Source organism: Varanus komodoensis, unplaced genomic scaffold (genome assembly GCF_004798865.1).
Source record: "Varanus komodoensis strain SLA01 unplaced genomic scaffold, ASM479886v1 scaffold8, whole genome shotgun sequence".
NCBI lineage: Eukaryota > Metazoa > Chordata > Lepidosauria > Squamata > Varanidae > Varanus > Varanus komodoensis.
Window position 1 is genome coordinate 10,819,042 of NW_025336481.1, and position 20,547 is coordinate 10,839,588.

General features: G+C 38.9%; 1 protein-coding gene across 3 annotated transcripts in view; it reads right to left on the reverse strand.

Annotated features, from left to right (window-relative positions):
- GNAS (GNAS complex locus) overlaps positions 1–20,547 on the reverse strand; it is a 126,984-nt gene that overhangs the window by 10,014 nt on the left and 96,423 nt on the right. The window lies entirely within an intron of this gene.

Sequence of the window (20,547 nt, forward strand, 5' to 3'; positions counted from 1 at the left end):
TATCCAATGGTTATATTCTTTATTGCCTTTGATTTTTCTATCTTCTAAGGAAAGCTTACATTTTTAACATGTGTTCTGTATTTAGCACTGTCATCCAGCAGAGGGCCAAAGGAATTATTTCAACATCATACAATCTTATTGAAACAGCAATATGAATGGATTATGAAATATATATAATACAAACTCTAACATTATACCATCCAATGAACAAGATGATAAGGCATATCCCCCCAAATTTAGTGTACTTCCACATGGAACAGAAAACTGAATTTTATATATAGAGTAGCCATTCCGATTCGAACGGAAGTCTTAAAATGATTCCCAAACAAGCTGGAGGCTGAAAGATATTTATGTATAGCCTGAGGCATCTTGGTGACTAGAAACATGTGCGTCTGAGGTTTCTTATTTTAGCATATCAGTTAAAACTCAGGACTTACATTTTGGGATTGTGCAGCTTCAGTTCTCATCATTGTTGGAGGAAATTCCTCTTTGTCTCAGGGTCTCAGAATCACTCTAAAGTGGCTCCATTTGATTCAGGATTTGGCTGAATCTAGTTCTGATTAGCAATGGGCAGGCTCTCTATGACTCACATCTGACTGACTCAGAACTAAGGCAAGCTACTTCCCAAAACCTTAGGAACTTAGCTCAGTAACATCCCCCACTCCAAGGTTGTCAACTGCAGCTAGGGATTACAGAGACTTGCAAAATTCCTCAGAAAGATGTTCTAGAGGAGGGGAACTCGGTGTTCCTGCCCAAGATTATTATTATTACATGGCATTTGATACCCTTTCTCTTTCAAGGAACCCAAGTCAGTTTAGATAATCCTCCCTCACTCCATCTGATCCTCACAGCAACTCGTGAGGTAGGCTAGCTCATGGGTAACATGGGTGTTCAAAATCTGTGGCTGCAAAGAAGGAAAGAGGCCTTGGTTGTGAAAAGGTGTGTGTGTTTGTGAATATTGATAGGTGTGAAAGGATGATTTGAAACAAGGGAGTAGAAAGATTTTAAAGGTAACAAAGAAAATTACTTAGCCCAAAGGAGAGAAGGGGGTAAGATCAGATAGCACAAGGTGTGAGAAAAGGCAGGATGGCCAAATACTGACTCAATGACTTCCTGATTGTTTATTGACAAGCTTGGCAGAACAAAATGAGCCTATTGTAGCCCGGGGGAGGGGGCTGGATGGGGAAGAAGGGCCGGTGTTGGAGCAGCGCAGAGTAGGCGGGCGGAAAGACTGTAAGCTCCCGGTACCCCAGCCAATGATGGGAAAGGAGAAGGGAGAAGCGGCCAGGAGCAGGGTTCCAAAGGGGGATGTGAACATGGGCTCAGGTGAACAGGAAAATGGGAAGGAAACCATTTTTTTCTGTTCCCTTTGGTGCAATAAAGTTTTAAAAAGAACTCTCTGCATGCTTTGGATATTTTTTTTCTTCCAACGGAAAGGAAAGACTGATTTTAACAATATGGCAGCAGGGGAAGACAAACACTTCTCCAAAGCAGCTCTGGGCACATTTCTGATCATGGCAAGCCCCCAAAACTTGTGTCCCACATTTGTACCAGATGGAGGTGTAACATCCATTGGCATGTCAACTTCAAATACTCAGTGTAGTAAGGAAGTAGTTCAGTTTAATGATTCAGCCGTAGTTTGTTTTCTTTCCAAACAAACATATCTACACTCTGCAGACAGTGTGCTGAGGCTGGCTTACACTGTTCCATGTAGTAGGCCTTACTAAATGGCCAGACATTTGCCTGGACTAGCTCACCATGCAGACTGCTGGTTTTCTACCAGGCCTTTCTGCAGCCCACCAAAGCTCACAAAAGTGCCTGATTCATGCAATGCCCTCCTCCACATAAACATGCTCCCATGTGTGAGTGGCCACTATATATAACTACTTAAAGTAACATGGCACCCTGATATGTTCCCTGGTCACATAGGATAATTACACCAAAATCTGTGAACATGCCTAGGAAACAACTAGAGCAAGCAACAACACAGTACTGAGCAACACAGTCATGTTCCAGGTTCCAACTTTTCCATGACACTCCATTTCCACCCAACAGTCAGCATTCTATCCCTGCTGAGTTTGCTGAGTCCACACTGACCTGGTTTTGGAGTATTTCCCCCTTTGACCCTCCCCCCACATCGTTTTTCTATTTTTATAAATCTTGGTGATCTCCTAAAACTGTCAAGAATCCCTTTTGTGCATGGATGGTATGGCTTGGAGAATTAGTTGCTGCTAGTATATAGGACAGTCACAATTTTCAAACTATTTCCCCCCAAATCCTTCCAACACACTCTAAACCAGACTTTCCCAGCCTTGTGCCCTCCAGTTGTTCTCAGCTACAACTCTCAGCATTCTGGACCACTGGGGATGATGGAAGTTGAAATCTAAAACATCTGGAAGGCATAATGTTGGGAAAAGCGACACTAGAGCATTTATTCTCAAATTGTGGGTTGTGATTCACAGATGAGCTAACATATTGCTGGAAGGGACGCTTAATGAGGGACTTGTTTCCCCTCCATTCCCAAGGGCTGCCACCACTCAATTACTGTGTAGCCCATTTAAAAGATAGGCTGCTTCCCTCTCTGTATGGGGCCTGTGTAGCTCTTTGGTTAATCTGGCTAACCATGGTTCAACAATATCTGAAGGACAACACTCCCCATCCCTAATATGCCATGTTCAAATTCTATTCAAATGCTTTTGGCTGAATTTGTTTATTTATTTTAGTTTTACACTGCCCAATCGTCAAGGCTCTCTGGGTGGTTAACCAAAGTAATACTTATATTAACATTAAAAATGAAAAACAGAATATACATTAGCTTAGGGTTGCCTACTTATGTGCTATTGTTGTGTTTTCTGTTGCAGAGGAATAATGTTATCATTATAGCACATTCACATCTGGCCTTTCTTCCTCTTCCATGGAATCCAAGAGAGCTTACATAATCCTCCTCTCCATTTATCCTCACAACAAACTCGTAAAGTAGGCTAAGTCAGTAACTGGCCCCAAGTCACCCACAGAGCTTCACATGCCACTCCAACCACTATACCATCCTGGCTCGAAGTCCTATTTTACAACATTTCAGACACACTGCTCTCAAGTCAGCATGTTGAGGATTCCAGATTCAGAGAATTCAAGTTTGTGCACTGGAATAGTTGTGTTACATTGTTAAAATACAGATTTAAAACCTAGGATACCTTTTAAGCCAATTCAATATATATATATCTTAATATTTTTATTATAAAAAGTCTGAAAGTTTATGCTGTTTTAAAGGCACATTACAATCTCATGCATGTTTAATCCAAAGTAACTCCCACAGTGTTCAATTGGGCTTATTTTCCAATAATGTTCAGGACTGCAGCCTCTTAGTGCCAATCCTATGCCTGTCTATTCAGAAGTAAACCTCAGGGTATTCACTGAGGCCAACTCCTACATGAATGTAGATAGGATTTTAGCCTCAGTTTCAAAAAGATGCTATTTGTCCCAGATTTAAAACAAAAATCTGAAATTCAAATCTGCAATCCCCTCTTGTCAACAGCAAAAATTCCCAGTCACTTTCTGACTACTTAGTCATTGTTCTTTGTGAGAAGGACTTGCTCAAAATTCCAGAGTACTGAAGAACTTTCAGATTTTTTTTTATGCGTCATGTATGAAAAAGTCACACCGTAACCTCAGTAGAAAGGATGGGAGGCCATTCCAAGTTACATAAAAAAACAAGGGCCTAATTTACACACTTTCGCAGGGTGCAATTTATTTCATTATGGTCTTAGTGCCAGTTTTTGTAGAAAGCAGGGTACAAATATAACAAATATAAAGAAGTAGATATAACTTTATTGAACTTGGAAGTGGAGTGAGAACAAGACAGCAAACTATGCTTGGTCCAACACTGTATTCAGAATTTGATATGTTTCAAGAAGTAACAAAAAAAGAAAGCCCAACCTGTTCTTGCTTTATAGGTTTTTATATTCCACTTGCATTCTTTTTCTGTTGTTCTGTACTCTTTTCCCCTGCAACTTTTCTAATTCTCGTTCTCTCTACAATTTTCAGAGCGGTATTTTTTAAAAAGTGAAATACTGAATGTATATAATAAGATTCTCCATGGGTACTGGATGGACGGCACTGTGCAAGTGCACTAGCAGCGCAAGTGAATCTAAGCCCTCAAGCAACAGAGGCTTTGGAGTGGGTGAGCTGCTGCTGTTGCTGCCGCTGCCACCGTTGTTATCATTATTATTATTGGAAATGTTTAAGCAGCAAATAGAGCATGTTAGGCCAAAGGCACGCACATTATCATGGACTTCAAACTGCAGTGGCTGGATCATGTGGAAACAATGCATAAGGTAGGAGGAGAGGGCCACTGGGTGTCACACTGGCTTAAGAGTGCAAACCACTGGTCTCTGGTCCTTCACAGCATTTTAAAGTTTCATTTGTATAACAAGCACCTAGAAATGTTGTTCTTGTTTTCCAACTAAATGCCATTGGTTTTGAATACCCAGCACAGTTTGAGAACAAACAAGTGATTTTCAAATACTGAAGCAGGAAAAAAAAGCACAACTGTCTTGCTACTGTTTATGCAGACTATTTTTAGGCCTGTGATTTCCTTGAAAAACACCAGCTACACTGGAGAGGTAGCACCAGAATACTCCGCTAGAGATGGGCTTCAGTGGTTGCATGCATACTAGATACAACAAGTTTGAATGCCGTAACTGTTCCTTCTGCCCTGGAAAGCAAGTCTAAACATTTAACAATCACCAGCATTCGAAAACAAAACACATTAAGAGGAAAGCCTGTCACCGCATGGCCATTTCCAGCGCAGCCTGCAGTAGTACTTCCTAACAGTAGTACTTGTCCTTAAAAAAAGTGGTGGTGGAGGAACATGAGCTGAACCAGGCTGAAATTAAACATCACATGCACTTAAGAGTGCCAATTTCTGCACAGCGGGAAGGTGCATCGGGAGGGGATGCTCCAAAGCAGCAGCAACTGCTGCAGAAGGCAGTTATGTTGTTAGGGGTGCCAACAAACCTTCTCAAAATGATTCTTTGAAACGCTACCTTGGGTGTTCAAGTGCAATTCTCAGATTGCATGAAGTTGTGTAATACAAGCTCACTTTCCCCAGCAAATTCTATGGTATTACAAGCGATCCCTTGCAGCCCAATACTAATCTGTGCAGCCATTTAGACCAGCAAACTATCCTTGGCAAACCCCGATGACATTACCAAATACCCTCCTCTTGAACTGGTTTGCAGAGCAAGAGTTAATTTATGGAATAACAAAACTCCTTCAGTGTCAATATACTCCCTTAGGGGTGGCGAATCGTGATAAGGTAGAAGAATGCATGTTTCAGGTTTCTCCGATTTGTGATTTTGGCTTCTCGAGAGGTTGTGGGGAAAAAGAGTTGTCTTTCACACAGAATTCCTTACACACATGTAAAGCGGCTAATCTGGTACTGGCAGAACTTCGTATACAACACAGAATTTTTACACAGGCCAAGAAGTACAATCTGCAAGCTATATTTATCTTCTGCACCATGACTTGCTCTTCCATATCGGTGATTCCCTGTTGTTTTTAAATCTCTGATGAAACCTATATAGGACAGCTAATAATATTTTAAATGTAGGTCCTAACACCCCATATGCTAATATACATTAATTTCTAGATTACAGGATCTATGGACATGCACAAGTGTTTCTGCATATTTGGCAAACACAATTTACCATTCGGAGTATGAGCACCTAGATCACGGATTAAGCAGTGTTGCACCAGAAAGAGACTGATACTCAAACCTCTAAGAAAAAAATCCTCCTATGTTTCAACAAAAGAAAGGAAATAAAAGAAGAGAAATAAGTTTCAAAAACTTCAATTACCCTGCCCTCTTCCTTCATCTTTTCAAAACAGCTGTGGGGAGGGGGGGGAATGAAGGAGTCCCTCCTTTATCATTAATCTTTTCTCCTGGAAGTTCCAGAAATCTTGCCTACCTGTTCCACAAACAATCACTTGAATTTTATCCTTTGTAACCTCATGAGGAGTTGACAGACATGTAAAATTCCGGATAAAAGAACCTTTTGTTACAGAAGAATATATGAAACTTTTATCTTAGCAGACATTGTTCAAGATCAGACTGGGTTTCACTCTGATTTTTAGTAATACTGTTTTATGTCTTTAATCAGACACAAAATGGTGATATTTCCTTCCAGACTTCTTTTTGACACTTTTCTATTTTCTCTCTGTATCATTTACTACATGCCTGAAGTTTATTTTCAGACTTCTTTAGAAAACAATACATTTTAAACTAAAAATTATCTTACAATTCCATAGACTTGGCTACTGAGCACTGAGCAAATTTGCTACTTCAAGCAAAACCACGTAAGAGCAAAGAATGGAATATTAAGTATCTTTCAAGTGCCTGCTTTCAGGTCTCAGTTTAACAAGACATATTTGTCATGAAAAGTGTAAGAGCAAGGATATTGTTCCTTTGTATAAAATGAAACGGAACAGATTTTAAATCACCTTTAAAAAATATAGATAAAACTTGCCAAAAACAGTATGTTTGCCTCACTAAGAGAATGCTATGCCAAAATTAAGACACTTAAAATGTAAAGTGTGTTGAGCATTAACATAAGACATATCCCATGAACAGCTCTATGCAGGTCAAAATTTAGATTTTTAAAACCAAACAACATAGAGGTGAATAGCCAGGAGTCAAATAAAGCTTTGCATTTCTGACATTATTTTAAGTGTTCAAAGCACTGTAATATATTATATCAATGACCAATGCTATAGTCCTGTGACAGAGATACATAATAGCTTCACATTGCTTACGGGCAAAAGCTGAGAAAGGACTGGTTTACTTAAGGCCACTCAGTTTATGGCTAAAGTTAGATTTGAACAAGACAGTTCTAGAAAGTGTGCAATGCCACCATACTAAAAAATATTCAAACAGTATTTTTTGGGGGGTGGAGGATATGGGGGGGGGAAATGTACTGCTAAACTGAAATATCTACCTAATTCTTTAAAAACACAAAGCTTGTAGTAAGCAAGCATAAGTAACCAAAATAACCCCTTGATTTAGAATTTAGAGACGAATCACTCTTCTCTTACTTCTCTCTATATTGGCATATAAAAATTACATTATACATCATTATATAACTCAATGTTGGCACTAATACATATAACTTTATGGCAGCCTTGCAAGCAGAAAAAGTTTATGAAAGTAAACATACCTTTCAGCTGAAATGATTATCCATAATATATATTTTATGTTTACATTCTGAAGTTGATTATATGCATCAAGGACTAATAAATGAACTATATGCCAAACTCTGAATGCAGGTTTGTTTGTTGCTTTCTTTTTAAAAAAGCTCTGAACTCAAAGTCTAAACTTATTCAAAATTACATAGATAAAATATATTTTGGTGTTTTGTAGCGAAAACAGCAAGTGTGGGCACAATGTCAGAGTAGTTTTCAAGGAGGAATCAGCTTTAATTAGAAAAATCATTGGACAGCATTCCAGCCACTTGGAGGCGGAGGGGCACCACTAGTCAAAATTTCAAGCAAATAATGAGAAAGCAATGAAGTATGACTCTATATATTTGGAATAATCTTTTATTAATCATTCTGCAGTTCCCTATTTGGTATATGAATGAAGAGAGTGCATATTTTAAAAACACATTATTAAAACAACTAAATATGAAGCTCAAATCTACTGAATTTAGCAGAGTGCACTGCACAGTTAACAAAAAAACCCCACAAAAAAACAAAAACAAAAAAGTAAAGAAACTTTCCTTGAAGAAGAGTTTTGTTATGCTCTACTACTCCTTCCTTGAATGAGTAATTAAAAATGCAAACATCCAAAATGCAGTGCGGGTGTCAAATGCTGTGTTTAGTTACTCAGCAGGAGAATTAGATCTACACCTTTCACAAATTGCTGGGGGCCCTAAAGAACAGCCAGAATGGCAAGAAGAGAAAAGGAAAGTCTATTTAAAGAAATTGTAGATGTCTTTCTTTTTTCTCTTTCTGACTGTCTAAAGTTAGTCTGGCTTAGAGGATGCACCAACTTTCCCAATCAGTTTTACATTACAGCACAAGTCCAGAAATAGCTCCCAGCCGCCTTGGCCTCTAGCACGGTTGTCATGACAATGGAACCACAGTTCTATAAATAGATCATCAGCACCAAATCTTGTGAGACACATCTGGAATGGGGCCAGCCTAGCCCCAGCTTGACAAATAAAAATAGGCACAGGCAGTTGGAGAGGCTGGAAAGGTACAATACATCTCTCAACTTGTACACAAAGACAATCAGAACTGGGCAGGGAAGTAACTCTGATTGCTTTTTAATGCAGGATTGGTTTTATGGTAGGGTTATAAAAACACGAAGGCTACATTATTCATACAAAAGCTGTAGTTATGTGTTTTTGCTGATTTTTTTCCATCCCCTCCTGCAGTCTGTGGCAAACCATGTCATTTTGCGACTCTTAACAGTATAATTTTTTTTTTTTTTTTGCCTGTGAGGGCGGGTGCATACATACATATGGGTTACTTTCCTTAAGATTCTGGACTGGATTCAGAGAATTTTGCTGCTTGCAGGGCACTAACCCGACTGCTTTAAGATGGCAGGAACATGGGCAAATGGTGACAGATTTCCACACAACTCCAAGGGCCATGTTACAATCCATGCTTCATTCTGCTTAGTGATTTAAAAATCAGAAGCATTTAAAAAGCATTCTATCCTAACTTTAAAAAAATGATTTCCCAATGGGAAACTATCTATATGCATACTGCCTCAAACATTATAAAATGGGAAACTTGAAATAAATATACTTTTCTCACTTCCCTGTCTACCCATGGAATGATTTAAATCAATTCTGTTAGTGCAGAAACACACATCAAGATAAGCACAATTGTATGACATTACAGAGGGGGAGTTCTTGGCATGGCAGCACTTTTGGCGAAAAAGAATCCTCCTTTACCATGCTGTTTACATGTACATCATCCCATACAGTTTTTAACAACAACAACAAAGTGCATTATGATTTTGTAATCTTTAAAGAGAAGTATTTACCTTACTTTGTCTCCACTCACAAAATGAACAGAACTAAAGATGAAAGATGTTAAAGAACTGGTTAGGACATGGGTCATTGCGATGGATATGAGCTGCAGTAAACTCTGGGCTTGTGCATTCCCCTTCCTGATTCAGTGTGGACATGAAGATGCAATTGGAAACTTCTATTTCAGTTAGTGGTGACTTGTTATTGTATCCAAATCCAATAAACTATGAGTAATTTTAACCATGGTTTCTTTAAAACTCAAATTCAAACCATGGGTTGTAAAGCCAGTTTGTTTCACTATCAAAACTTATCAAAAACAGAAGAAACTTCTGGTCACTTGCTTGTAACCACACTGAAGGAGGACAGGGTCAAGTTGAAGCATGAGTCCAAGACTCACTGAGGCTCATCCCTATCATGATGCACTATGCTAAATCGGCCCAAAGTCTTCCACATGTTAGAACTGTTCGTGCTAATATTATTTTGAACAATACCACTGCTACTTGTCCCACTTGCAATCAACCTCCAGCCAAATCTGAACTGAAATACTGAGATAAAAACAAAACATTCAGAGCATTTGGAGAGCAATCCTATGGTGCCCGGAAAGCATCTCAGGGGCTATAGGATTCTTGGGAGCCTCCCTGCTCCAAGACTGCAGATGCTGCTACAGCCCTAGAACTCAAACTCTCTGCTCCCCTTACAGCCACTGCAGAAAGAACCATGCTGGCTGCTTTCTGAGGTCACAAAAGTGGCCTCCAAGTAGCCTGTAAAGGGGTGTTCCAGTGAATGGGGAAAGCACAGCACAATGCTGCCTGTGGCCCCCACCGGCATGATCACTCTACATAGACTCAGAGGTCCATTAGCTATGGAAGCTTCCTGACAACAGGCTCTGTGCAGGCGCAAAGCCCATATGCATGACGCACAGAAACCACAAGGAATGCCTCTGTTGCTCCTGTCAGCACCAGCCTGCCAGGGCACTGGGTACCTTCTATGATATTGCATAGGTCTATTTTACTATTGGCACGTTATATTCAAAGTTTCATTGTTCACAATAGCAAAGGAATTGTCCATTTTTAGAAAATGGTTATGGTCAATCTATTAAACTATAATCACGTTTTAAAAATAGCAAATGTAGACTCAATGACTAGGTAAGTGCACATGCCAATGACCAATGGGAAACTGAACTAAGCCTAAGTACAGCTGTGGAAATGTAACTGTTCTGCTGATTGCAACCTAAATCTGTATAATATACAAGTTATGCCAATTCAAATCATTTGGACTCAAGACTGTAATAAAACCAATACACAGATTTCATTAAGGATCTCAGAAACAGTTATATTTGCAATTTGCATGCAGTTATCATTGCATGTAAATAATCATGACTGCTATTTTAGCTATTGCAGTGAAGTAGAGAGACTACACACAGAATACTAATCCTAACAAGAGTTGGTAAAATACTACTGGGAAGGTAGATGGAATGAAACCAGTGTATCTGTACTATGCATTTAAACAGGAATAACAGCTACCCTACACATCAGAAAAAGACGAATGCTGGTATTCAATGCATGCTGCACCATCAGCCCACAGGATTCCTTTAGGTCCCTACATGGATGTTTTCAGTTCTAAAACTTGTAGAGTAAGCATCCCACAGACTCAAATCTAGATGGAAGCCTTCATCTACCCCCACCCCCCAACCACATACAATTTTGTCAGCTTGCAATATGAACAATGTACATTTCAGAATGTAGCAGCAAGCATATAAATACCTTGGAAAAATTTACATGGCAACACACTGGTTACGTGTGCATTCAGAATTTCCATTTGGTTGTGCTGAACAGAGCCTAATATACCCAAATGCCAAGGGTTTAAGGACCTAAAATCAATGCCAAGGCCTACTTAGAGAAAGAACTATACAGTTGGAACAAGTTTTTAAGTTACTAATCTTCAGAGAAATTCCTGTCCTTTCAACAAAAGCTGCAATTTGGCTTTACGTGTACAAATACAGAAATGAAAGAAAACACTTCTCTCTTCTTATGGCTACAGTACAAGACCCTTGGATGTCCTTCCCTCATATCTATCAATCTATCTATCTACCTATCCCAACAGTAGCTATACAATATTTATGCTTGAAACAAAGCTTTCTTTTCTGAACTACCAGACCATTCCCTCTTGCTTTCATTTACATCAGACAGGGATGAGCACACCTCTGTTATGCATTTCAGCATTCTTACTTCATTTATGGAATGGCCAACAAAGTAGTTCACCCAGTGCCATCTTTACAATCTTTTTGTTGGCAGGTGAAAACATTCCTCTTCTCCAGATATTTTAATAATTTTTAACACTTGGATATTATTTATACTCTTTTTACCTTTAGTATATTTTAACTTATTGACATCTGACCTCAGTTGTGTATTTTTGTTTTATTGTGGATTGTTTTTATTATTTTATGAAATATTGTTATTTTATGTAATATTGTAATCTGCTTGGAGAGACTTCCAACTAGTATTGTGGAATATGTTGAACAATAATAATAATAATAATAATAATAATAATAATAATAATAAATCTCATTTCTTGCAGCCTGCTATATACAGTGAAGAATTAATCCTACTACTGTATCCATAGACTCTGTTCACCAAAACAAAAAAGTGCTTAATAAATCAAGTTCGCAGGGTACACAAATGAGGTAAAATAACATGATTTTAATTACTGATAATATTTGGATTCTGGGAAGAAGTCCTAGACTAAGAAACCAGGTTTCAATGAACAGTACTAGTTCTGCACGTTCAAGGAGATTTGGATGTGTACAGCAGCACTGCAATCCCACCTCAGATTGCCTGATAGATATATCAGGCAATTTATCATACGGCACAGGTTGCTTTTCAAAAGGTAAAAAAAAAAAAAACCCACCAAAAGCAATATATCTTTATGAATTTAGGTATAAAAGGAAAGACATTAGGAATATTTTGCTGTTCCTGCCACTTTTGCAAAAACAGCCAGTAAGCATCAGAAGATTAATCAATAAAATGTCTGCCATGGCATCATGCAATCTGGTAGGACAGTGCTGCCAGTATGCTGGAACAGATCTGGTATGGTGTATTATTTTATATTCCCTACACATTATGTACTGACCATATGATGCCGGGATCTGCTAGTAACCTGGCTGACAATTTTGTTACATTTCTAGGGTTGTTAATGCAGGTTGTTGAACCTCAGCCCTGGAACCAAATCTGGCCCTCAAGAGTTCCGGGGCAGCCAATTCTCCTTCCCTGGTCCCACCCCCTTCTCCCAACCAAATTATTTTGCAGGTTTCAAACATGCAGTCCACCAATGCAGTTTGAAATTATTCTTCTATGGGTTACTTATTAACAATAAGAGCATTATTGTGTTGTATTTGCCTTGCTTTGGTCCCAGCACATTTTGCCTTTAGTTCTATCCACCAAGTAGCCCCTGACAGCAACTCCCAAATTTAATCTGGACCTTAGGCTGAAAGAGATTCAACATCCCTACCACTGTGCAACCAGGGTGCCTGAGCAGCTGTCCAGTCTAAAGCTGAAGCAACTGGATCCAGTGGGCATTCTCATTTCCCAGCGATGACTGCTTGAGGTGGCCACTGGAGGGCCTAGTAGAGCAAAGCTCCATGCTCATACCTGTATTAGATTTTATTCTAAAAACAAATAATGTTTATTCAGTCATACCTCAAGTGTTAGCTCAATGTGCTGCAGTGATAAAAAGGGAAAATAAAATGCTCTGCCAGGTAGTAAGTGATGTTAATGCATCCAGCAGTGGCACATTCATTCTTTACTGTACATCTCTAGCTACTTCATCTTAAGTATATAGAAGAACTGTAGTAAGTGTAGGACAGGAAAAATGCTGAGTAATTTAACCTTCTTTCATACATAAGAGGTTAAAACTTCAACCTAGAAGGGACAAAAGGGAATTTCCATAATCTTTTCACAGCCTAGTGCTAACGTTTAACCCAATTACGTATCTTCCTTCCTATGATGTTTGAGTCTCCTACATTTAAAGTAAGTTCTTAAAAAATTAAGCCCCATGAGCACAGCATCTACCTCACTGTAAAGTAAAACTAGGCCTTTTTGAACATGGAGGGATTAATCTATGCCCTGTTAATATTGTCAACAGGGCAATGGGACAGTTTTGATTTCCAACTCGAAGGCTGGAGACAGTGCTCTGACTGCAGAGCAGTGAATCAGGAGTTTCACTTTCCCTTGCAGCTGATAGAGAATCATGCTGGTTATTCTCCAAGGTTAGAAAAGCAACTTTGGAGAGGGGCTAAAGGAGACAGGGAGGGAGGGGGCTGAAGAGGCTGAGATGCAAGCTATTTTGAAGAGACTGCAGCCTCTTTCCCCTCCGAAACACTGTTTGATGGCTGGCCAAAAACAGCCATCCCACAAAAATACAGAGTGGAAGGAGTGGGTGATGACTGTCTCTGTCATTCCTCCCGCTCTGCCTTCCAAAAGTGCAAAGCTCCAAATTTGGAGGCTTACACTCATCTCTGTGGGACTGCACTCTAAATCAATATATGCCCAGACCTCATTTTCCCACAATGTACAACATCCCCACAATTTACACAGTACAATACCTTGTCCATAAATTGCTGTTTCTGGAAACAGTGCACTCACAACCAGGTTTTAATATATAGTGCCTGGAAAGCAACAGGGGGTAAGTGCAATTGTTGGAACAATGTATTCTTGGGGCATCTAATGATGATTTGGGAACCTGAACAATACATTCTTCTCAGTTTTCAAGGGCAGAGTCTTTTGAAGCTAGTGAGATCTAGGCCACTGCCTAGACTTTCCAGGTGAGGCAGCTATGCCTCTTCACACCTGTAAGCCTAAGTGACTAGCAGAAGGACAATCTCTATTTCATTTAAAAATAATAATTTAAAATAGAAGTGTCCTGAACTTCACCTATCTCTTATTCACAAGTCTCTCAGATCAAACATATGAATGAAACTGTATGGCTACAGTACAGAAAAAACTATTCCAGATCCATGCTAGAAAGATGGATGGCTGCTATTAAATTATTCAGCTGAGAGATAAGGGCCACTTGTTTTATAAACAGATTAAGTAAGCACTGCTAACCCCAAAGGAAATTTACCTGAATCTAAATTTTCATAATCCTTTATAAAATTATTTAAAATCAGGGATGGCAACTCCCAAAATATCCCACCATTAGCTATACTGTCTAAAGACTAACAGAAATTGCAGACCCAAACATCCAGAAGACTACAAATTGCCTACCCTTTTAAATTGACTTTTTTATTACTGGAAGATAAATTTAGAAGTGCTTTCAATTTCCACAAAGGTATTTGTGATATAACTTAAAACTTAAATAGATTCCATTTTTAATGAACCATGTTCTTGTAGGTTTCCATTAAATTTAATCCTGTAAAAACAAACAAAAATGCAACTGAAATTTTAAAAAATGGTACAACAGATTTCATGTCACCTGATGGAAATGTAGTAAAATTAATAACTTTTGGAAAAATATTATTTCACATATAAATCAAATGAATGGGCACACCCAGCAAATGGACCTATATATTTTATTGGATTTCTTTAACAGCACAGTTAAACAGAAACTGAACAGCTGCAAAAATCCTGAGAGCAGCTAAATGGCATTCAGTTAATGTACTGATAGAAAAGGAACGGCAGAATAAGCTTAGCATAAAACCATAATATCTAGAATCACAAAAATGGTTATACCTATAAGAAGGTAGACAAAAAGAAAATGTTGAGTATTCATGAGATCTTTATTAGTATGAGTCAAAATGCAATACTGATATAATTATAAAGCTTTCTTGCTACTAATGACATTACTAACTGCATTTTATATCTGAAAAGATCAGTATCTAGTCTCCTTGGGAATTCTTTTGCACAGAAAGGTGGGATATAAATTAAATAAAGGGAATAAAAATTAGCACTGTATTTCATTATACCTGCTCTCAAAGTTTGATTGCGTGTGTAAGCCAGTATGGAAAAGACTGTAAGTCTATAATGAAAACTAAAGATAGAAAAATAAAATGATTATAAATGCTGGTGAAAGGAAAAGCAGTGTTTCTTAAATCCAAATTTAATTTTGTGCTATGACACTGTAATAGCTAATATGTGGGTATTTTAATCTTTTTCATCACTTTTTACAAATTTAGGCAAGAAAGCACAAATTAAAAGGTTTTTAAAAACAGATAAAATAACACTGACTGTAAAGGTAGTAATGAAGGTGCTAAAGTACAGGTACTTGGTGATAACCCCACCCATTTGATATGTTACTGCACAAATCAAACCCCTATCTCTTTCCCCAGTAGTGAAATCTGTGTTACACTATGCCATGTTTATGTTAACCATGGTTTGTTAAACCTGGGGCAGAGCTGATAGGAGCTGGGAAGCATTCAGTTCCAGTTAAATGTAACTGGAATGAGGAAACAAAGATGAAGTTTCTGACTGCCCAGATGTAAAAGGGGAGGAATTAGGCTGAGTGTACAGTGAAACACTGTAGCCACCCAAAGATGCCTAAGTGCCAAAACAAAAGTCGCACATGACAGCTATACGGGGGCATCGTGTATAGGTATTCCTCTGTGAATGCTAGAAGCCTTTGGGTCAAAACAAAAGAGTTGGAATGTCTGGTTTGAAAAGAGAACCTAAACGGAGCAGGCATTGTGGAGGCCTAGAGGAATGTGGAGAACCAGGAGGACATGGTCATTTCTCACTATAAACTCTGTAGAAAGAACAGGGAAGGGCATAAGAGTATCATGAATGGCAGATGGCAAAACTTAAAAAGGTACAGACTGTTTCACAGAAGCACTGAGGCTCCACAGCTAATTAATTCCTAGGAACATACTATCATCCCTCAGACTAGAATGCTGAGTGTGATCTTGAGATGGAGAATGAAATCAGGGAGGCCTGAAAGCAAAGAAGTGTTGTAATAATTGATGACTTCAAACCACCCCCACATTGACTAGATAAATCCATGTTCCACTTCTGACAAACAGGTTAAATTTCTCAATGTTCTAAATGACGTATTTCTGGAACAGAGGGTCATGGAAACAACAGAGGGTGGACAGTCCTGGATTTACTCCTAGGTGGCACTGCCCAGAATGTAGAACAAGATTCTGAACTGCTTGGGAACAGTGACCACAGTGCTTTCAGAAGATTCAGATACATTTAGAGGTCTAACACAGATATATTTGACTTCAAAAGAAGAACATCTCTAAACTGAAGGCACTGGTAAAAAGGAAGTTAAAAGGGGGACTCTGGAATATAAAATTCCTTAATATTTATTTATACATACAGTCATACATTTAAAGGCCGCCTATATCTGCCAAAGCCTTCCTAAAATGGTTGGAAATTACTCAAAATTATGGTAATAGGAACTCAAGTTAGGAAAGGTAGCTGCAAGTGCAAGAGGTCACCAGCAAAGTTAATTAGCACTGCCAAAGAAGCTTTTAGAGAGCTTTCCTTCAAAACAAAACAAAAACACAACAACAACAACAAATCTTGCCCAAAATTGGGAGGGGTGGGGGGAAGCAAGATCTTGCATTAGTAGTTGGTAAAATATGCAAAAAAGAGAATTGTTTAAAGGAGCACATCATTAACAATATCAAGACCAACTAAAGAATTCTTTAAATATATCAGAAGAAAAAAAATCCCACTTAGAGAAGCAAATGAACTGTTGGGTTACAATGGAGTTAAAGGAATGCTAAAGGAGGATCAGGAGTTTATAGAGAAGCTAACGGAACTCTTTTCATGTGTCTTCACCTCACAGGACTATGAGGATACATATATGTGTACAGAGAGTGTTTTCAGGAACAGAGTTTGAGGATCTGAAGCAAATGGTGGTGACAAAAGATGAAGGTCTCAATCTTATTAACAAACTGAAAGTTAATAAACCAGTTGCCCCAGATGGTGTCCACTGTACAGTTCTTAAAGAACCCAAGTATGAAATTGCTGACCTTCTTACAAAAATTAAAATCTCCCTAAAATTAGCCTCTATATCAGAGTTCTGGAGAATGACCGATATAACGCCAATTTTTTTAAAAGGTGTCCAGGGGGAATTCAGGAAATTAGTCAAGTTATCTTAACATGTGATCCAGATACATTGGTTGAAAGTGTTATTAAACACAAAGTTAATAAGCAGGCAAAAAAGCAGGCCCTGATGGAAAATAATCAATATGGCTTCCACGAAGTTAAGTCCTATCTCACTAACCCTTCAGAATTTTTTGAGACTGTCAATAAACATGTGGATGGGATGAATGAGCAGGAACTGTCTATTGCAGGGGTCTCAAACTCGCGGCCCGTGGGCCAATGGCCAGGGCATGGGGGAGGGGCCCTGTGGCCTTCAAAGCGCCAGCGGCGCCCAGGCTGCCGCGGGATGAGCGGCCCACCACCACCGCAGGGGTGGAATCCTTGATGCGGCCCAGCCTCACCCAGACTTTACTTCCAGCGGCCCCCAGGTCAGTTGAGTTTGAGGCCCCTGGTCTATTTAGACTTCCAAAATGCTTCAGGCAAAGACTCATGAGAAAACTCAGCAGTCATGGAATAAGTGAGGAGGTTCTCTTACTAATCAATCATGAGTTAAAAAACAGAAAACAGAATAGAATAAACAGTAAACTCTTCCAACATAGATGTAAGCAGTAGGGAATCTCAAAGATCTGTATTGTGGCAAGGCTTTTCAACATATTCATAAATGATCTAGAATTGCAAGTGAGCTGTGAAATAGCTAAGTTTGCTGATGACATCCAATTATTTAGTGTGGTCAAAAAGCAGAGGGCGGCGGACTGTGATGAGCTCCAAAAGGATTTCTTCTAAGTAGGGGAATAGGGATCAAAATGGCAAATGAAGTTTGGTGTATAAAAGTGCAAAGTGGTGCACACTGAATTCAACTTCCTATCTATACAGATGGGATTTGAACTAGTGGTGACTAACCAAAAAATTAATCTTGAGTTTGTGGTAGAGAGCTTGATGAAAATGTCAACCCAATGCACAGCTGCTGTGAAAAAAGAAAAGTCTATGATAGGAATAATTAGGAAAGGATTTGAAATAAAACTTCCAGCATTATACTGTCCTTATGGAAATCTATGGTGCAACTGTACTTAAAATTCCATGTATAGTACTTGTTGCTACACTTAAAAAGGATACTGCAAAGTTGAAAAAAATGCAGAAAAAGGCAGCTCAAACAATCAAGGGGTTGGAGCTGTTTACTTATGAAGGATGATTAAAACAGAGGTCATTCCATGAGGCTGATTAGTGGGAGACTGAGGAGAGATAAAAGGAAGGACTTCTTCACATAGTGCAGTTAAATAATGAAATTCGCTTCCACAAGATGTAGTAATGACCCCCTATTTGGATGGCTTTAAAGGGAGGCTGGAAAGAAGATTCATAGAAAGAAGGCTATCAATATTGGTGGCTATAAGCCATCTCCAGTTTCAGAGACAATATACCTATGTACATCTGTTGCTTGGGAACCTCAGTAGGAGGAAGCTCTTGCACATAAGCCCTGCTTGTGTTCAAAGCCAAATCTCTTTCTTGAGAAAATGGTGGATGTTGCAAAAAGCTTTGTGGACACTCTTGACCCTGTTGTCAGCTGGTATGCTTTTGTGTGAGCATAATACTGTACTAGACAGACTTGGGCTGATCTTGCATAGCTCTTCTTATGTTCTCATTTTTGTTATGAATTGTTGCTTGTTTTCTCCATTCCTTGTTTATTTTTCATCCATATGCCAGTCTTCAAAGTAGTTTCATTTACAAATTGCTCCTGTTCAAGTGCTGTAACAGCAGTGCAAATGGATATGGGTTCAGATATCATGATTGATTTCCAACAAGCCAGACTTTTTATGCCAACAACAAGCCATAGCTTCTATTTGTGGTTGTTTGTAGGGTGCTTCAAATACAAGAAGCCAGATTTCACCAAACCATACCATGGCTTAATATTATGTACAAACCAGGGCAGCAAGTATCACAGCAATTAATTTATCTATATCAGGTATATCTTGCTTTTCAATTTTTTTCGTAATATATCATATGTCATGTTGCATCCATTTTTTGTATTTTTGTATTTAATGGTAATTTATTATGTGCTATTGTATTTCAATGTATTTTATTGTGTTGTAAGCCGCCCCGAGGCTTCGGCAAGGGGCAGCATAGAAATGTAATAATAATAATAATAATAATAATAATAATAATAATAATAAGTCAAGGTGTTGACCTGATCTGGTCATGGGATTCTTCAACTTGGAACAATCCTTCATTCTATTATCTCATTCAATTCCTGTCTTGGGCTGCTAAGACTACAATGGCAGAAAGTTTGTTTATGGAACCTACATGTTAATAGCTGTACTACAGCTGAAATGTTGAATGGTTACTATTACTAAATGTATACATTTCTGTTGTGCCCCAGAAGAATCTGCTCACATCTATTTGAGCCCTTGGGAAATATAATTCCAGGTTTCAGCAATGGAAGAAAATTATCCACCATCCATCAATGCAACCCTCAGTACAACATGGCATAACTCAATTAGAAGATAAGATTATCATAGTTGGTAGTCCAATATTCCAGAAAGTAAAGCACCTGGTGATGCAAGCAATCAAGGCTGCATTGTTGTAAACCACCCAGAGAGCTTCAGCTGTGGGGTGGTATAGAAATAAATAAAAACTGTTGAATTAAAATAAGCCTGAATCCTACCCAACATCACATTTTCATACAGTAATGTTTCCCAACCATTGTCACTAACACCCTTGGCCTTTACAAGCATTTATGAGAAAACCAACAAGACTGCCACAAAGCTTTTCGCAACATCAACCATTTTCTCAAGAAAGAGATTTGGTTTGGAACACCTCCTTAGTTTCCACCTCCCAGCTACACCAAAATGGTGACAGTGGGACAGTAATTACCAAATACAAGACACAGTTAAATAATTAAAGGCTTCTGTTGGTCCAAAAAACCAACAAGCAGAGGAGGCTGCCTGCTGTGTGGGTAGATAATTCTGTCCCATCTCTACACTGAAGCATTCAATCACTTCCAACACAGCAATGCAGTAGAATTATAAGCCTGTAGAGAGGACAATTATATCACTGCATGAGCCACTGCTCTGGACTGGCTTCCTTCTATTCTGTTTCTGGTAGAGGCAGGTAATTCTTTCCCAACTCCGCATTGGAGCACTGAAACCCTTCAAGTGCAAAACTGCAGAATTAGGAGGTGACACCCAGGGCACTAGGTCTCATGGCCAGTGCCACAATGTATTCTAAGGCTGGAAACTAATGGTGGCAGGGGAAGCATGCAGTTTCAGGTGCTAAGGGCACATACAGAGGAATTGCTGCATCTCTTCTCTGTGAACCAAGGTCAGCAAGAGCTTACATGAGGTCAAACGTACATCTGGTCATAAATCAGTGCAGGTATGTACAAATATTAAAAAAACAATCCACTGCCAGATTTCTGGCTTACCTATTTCTCTTATACCTGTAACAAGTTTCTGACTCAAGTACAGCGCGTGCACTGA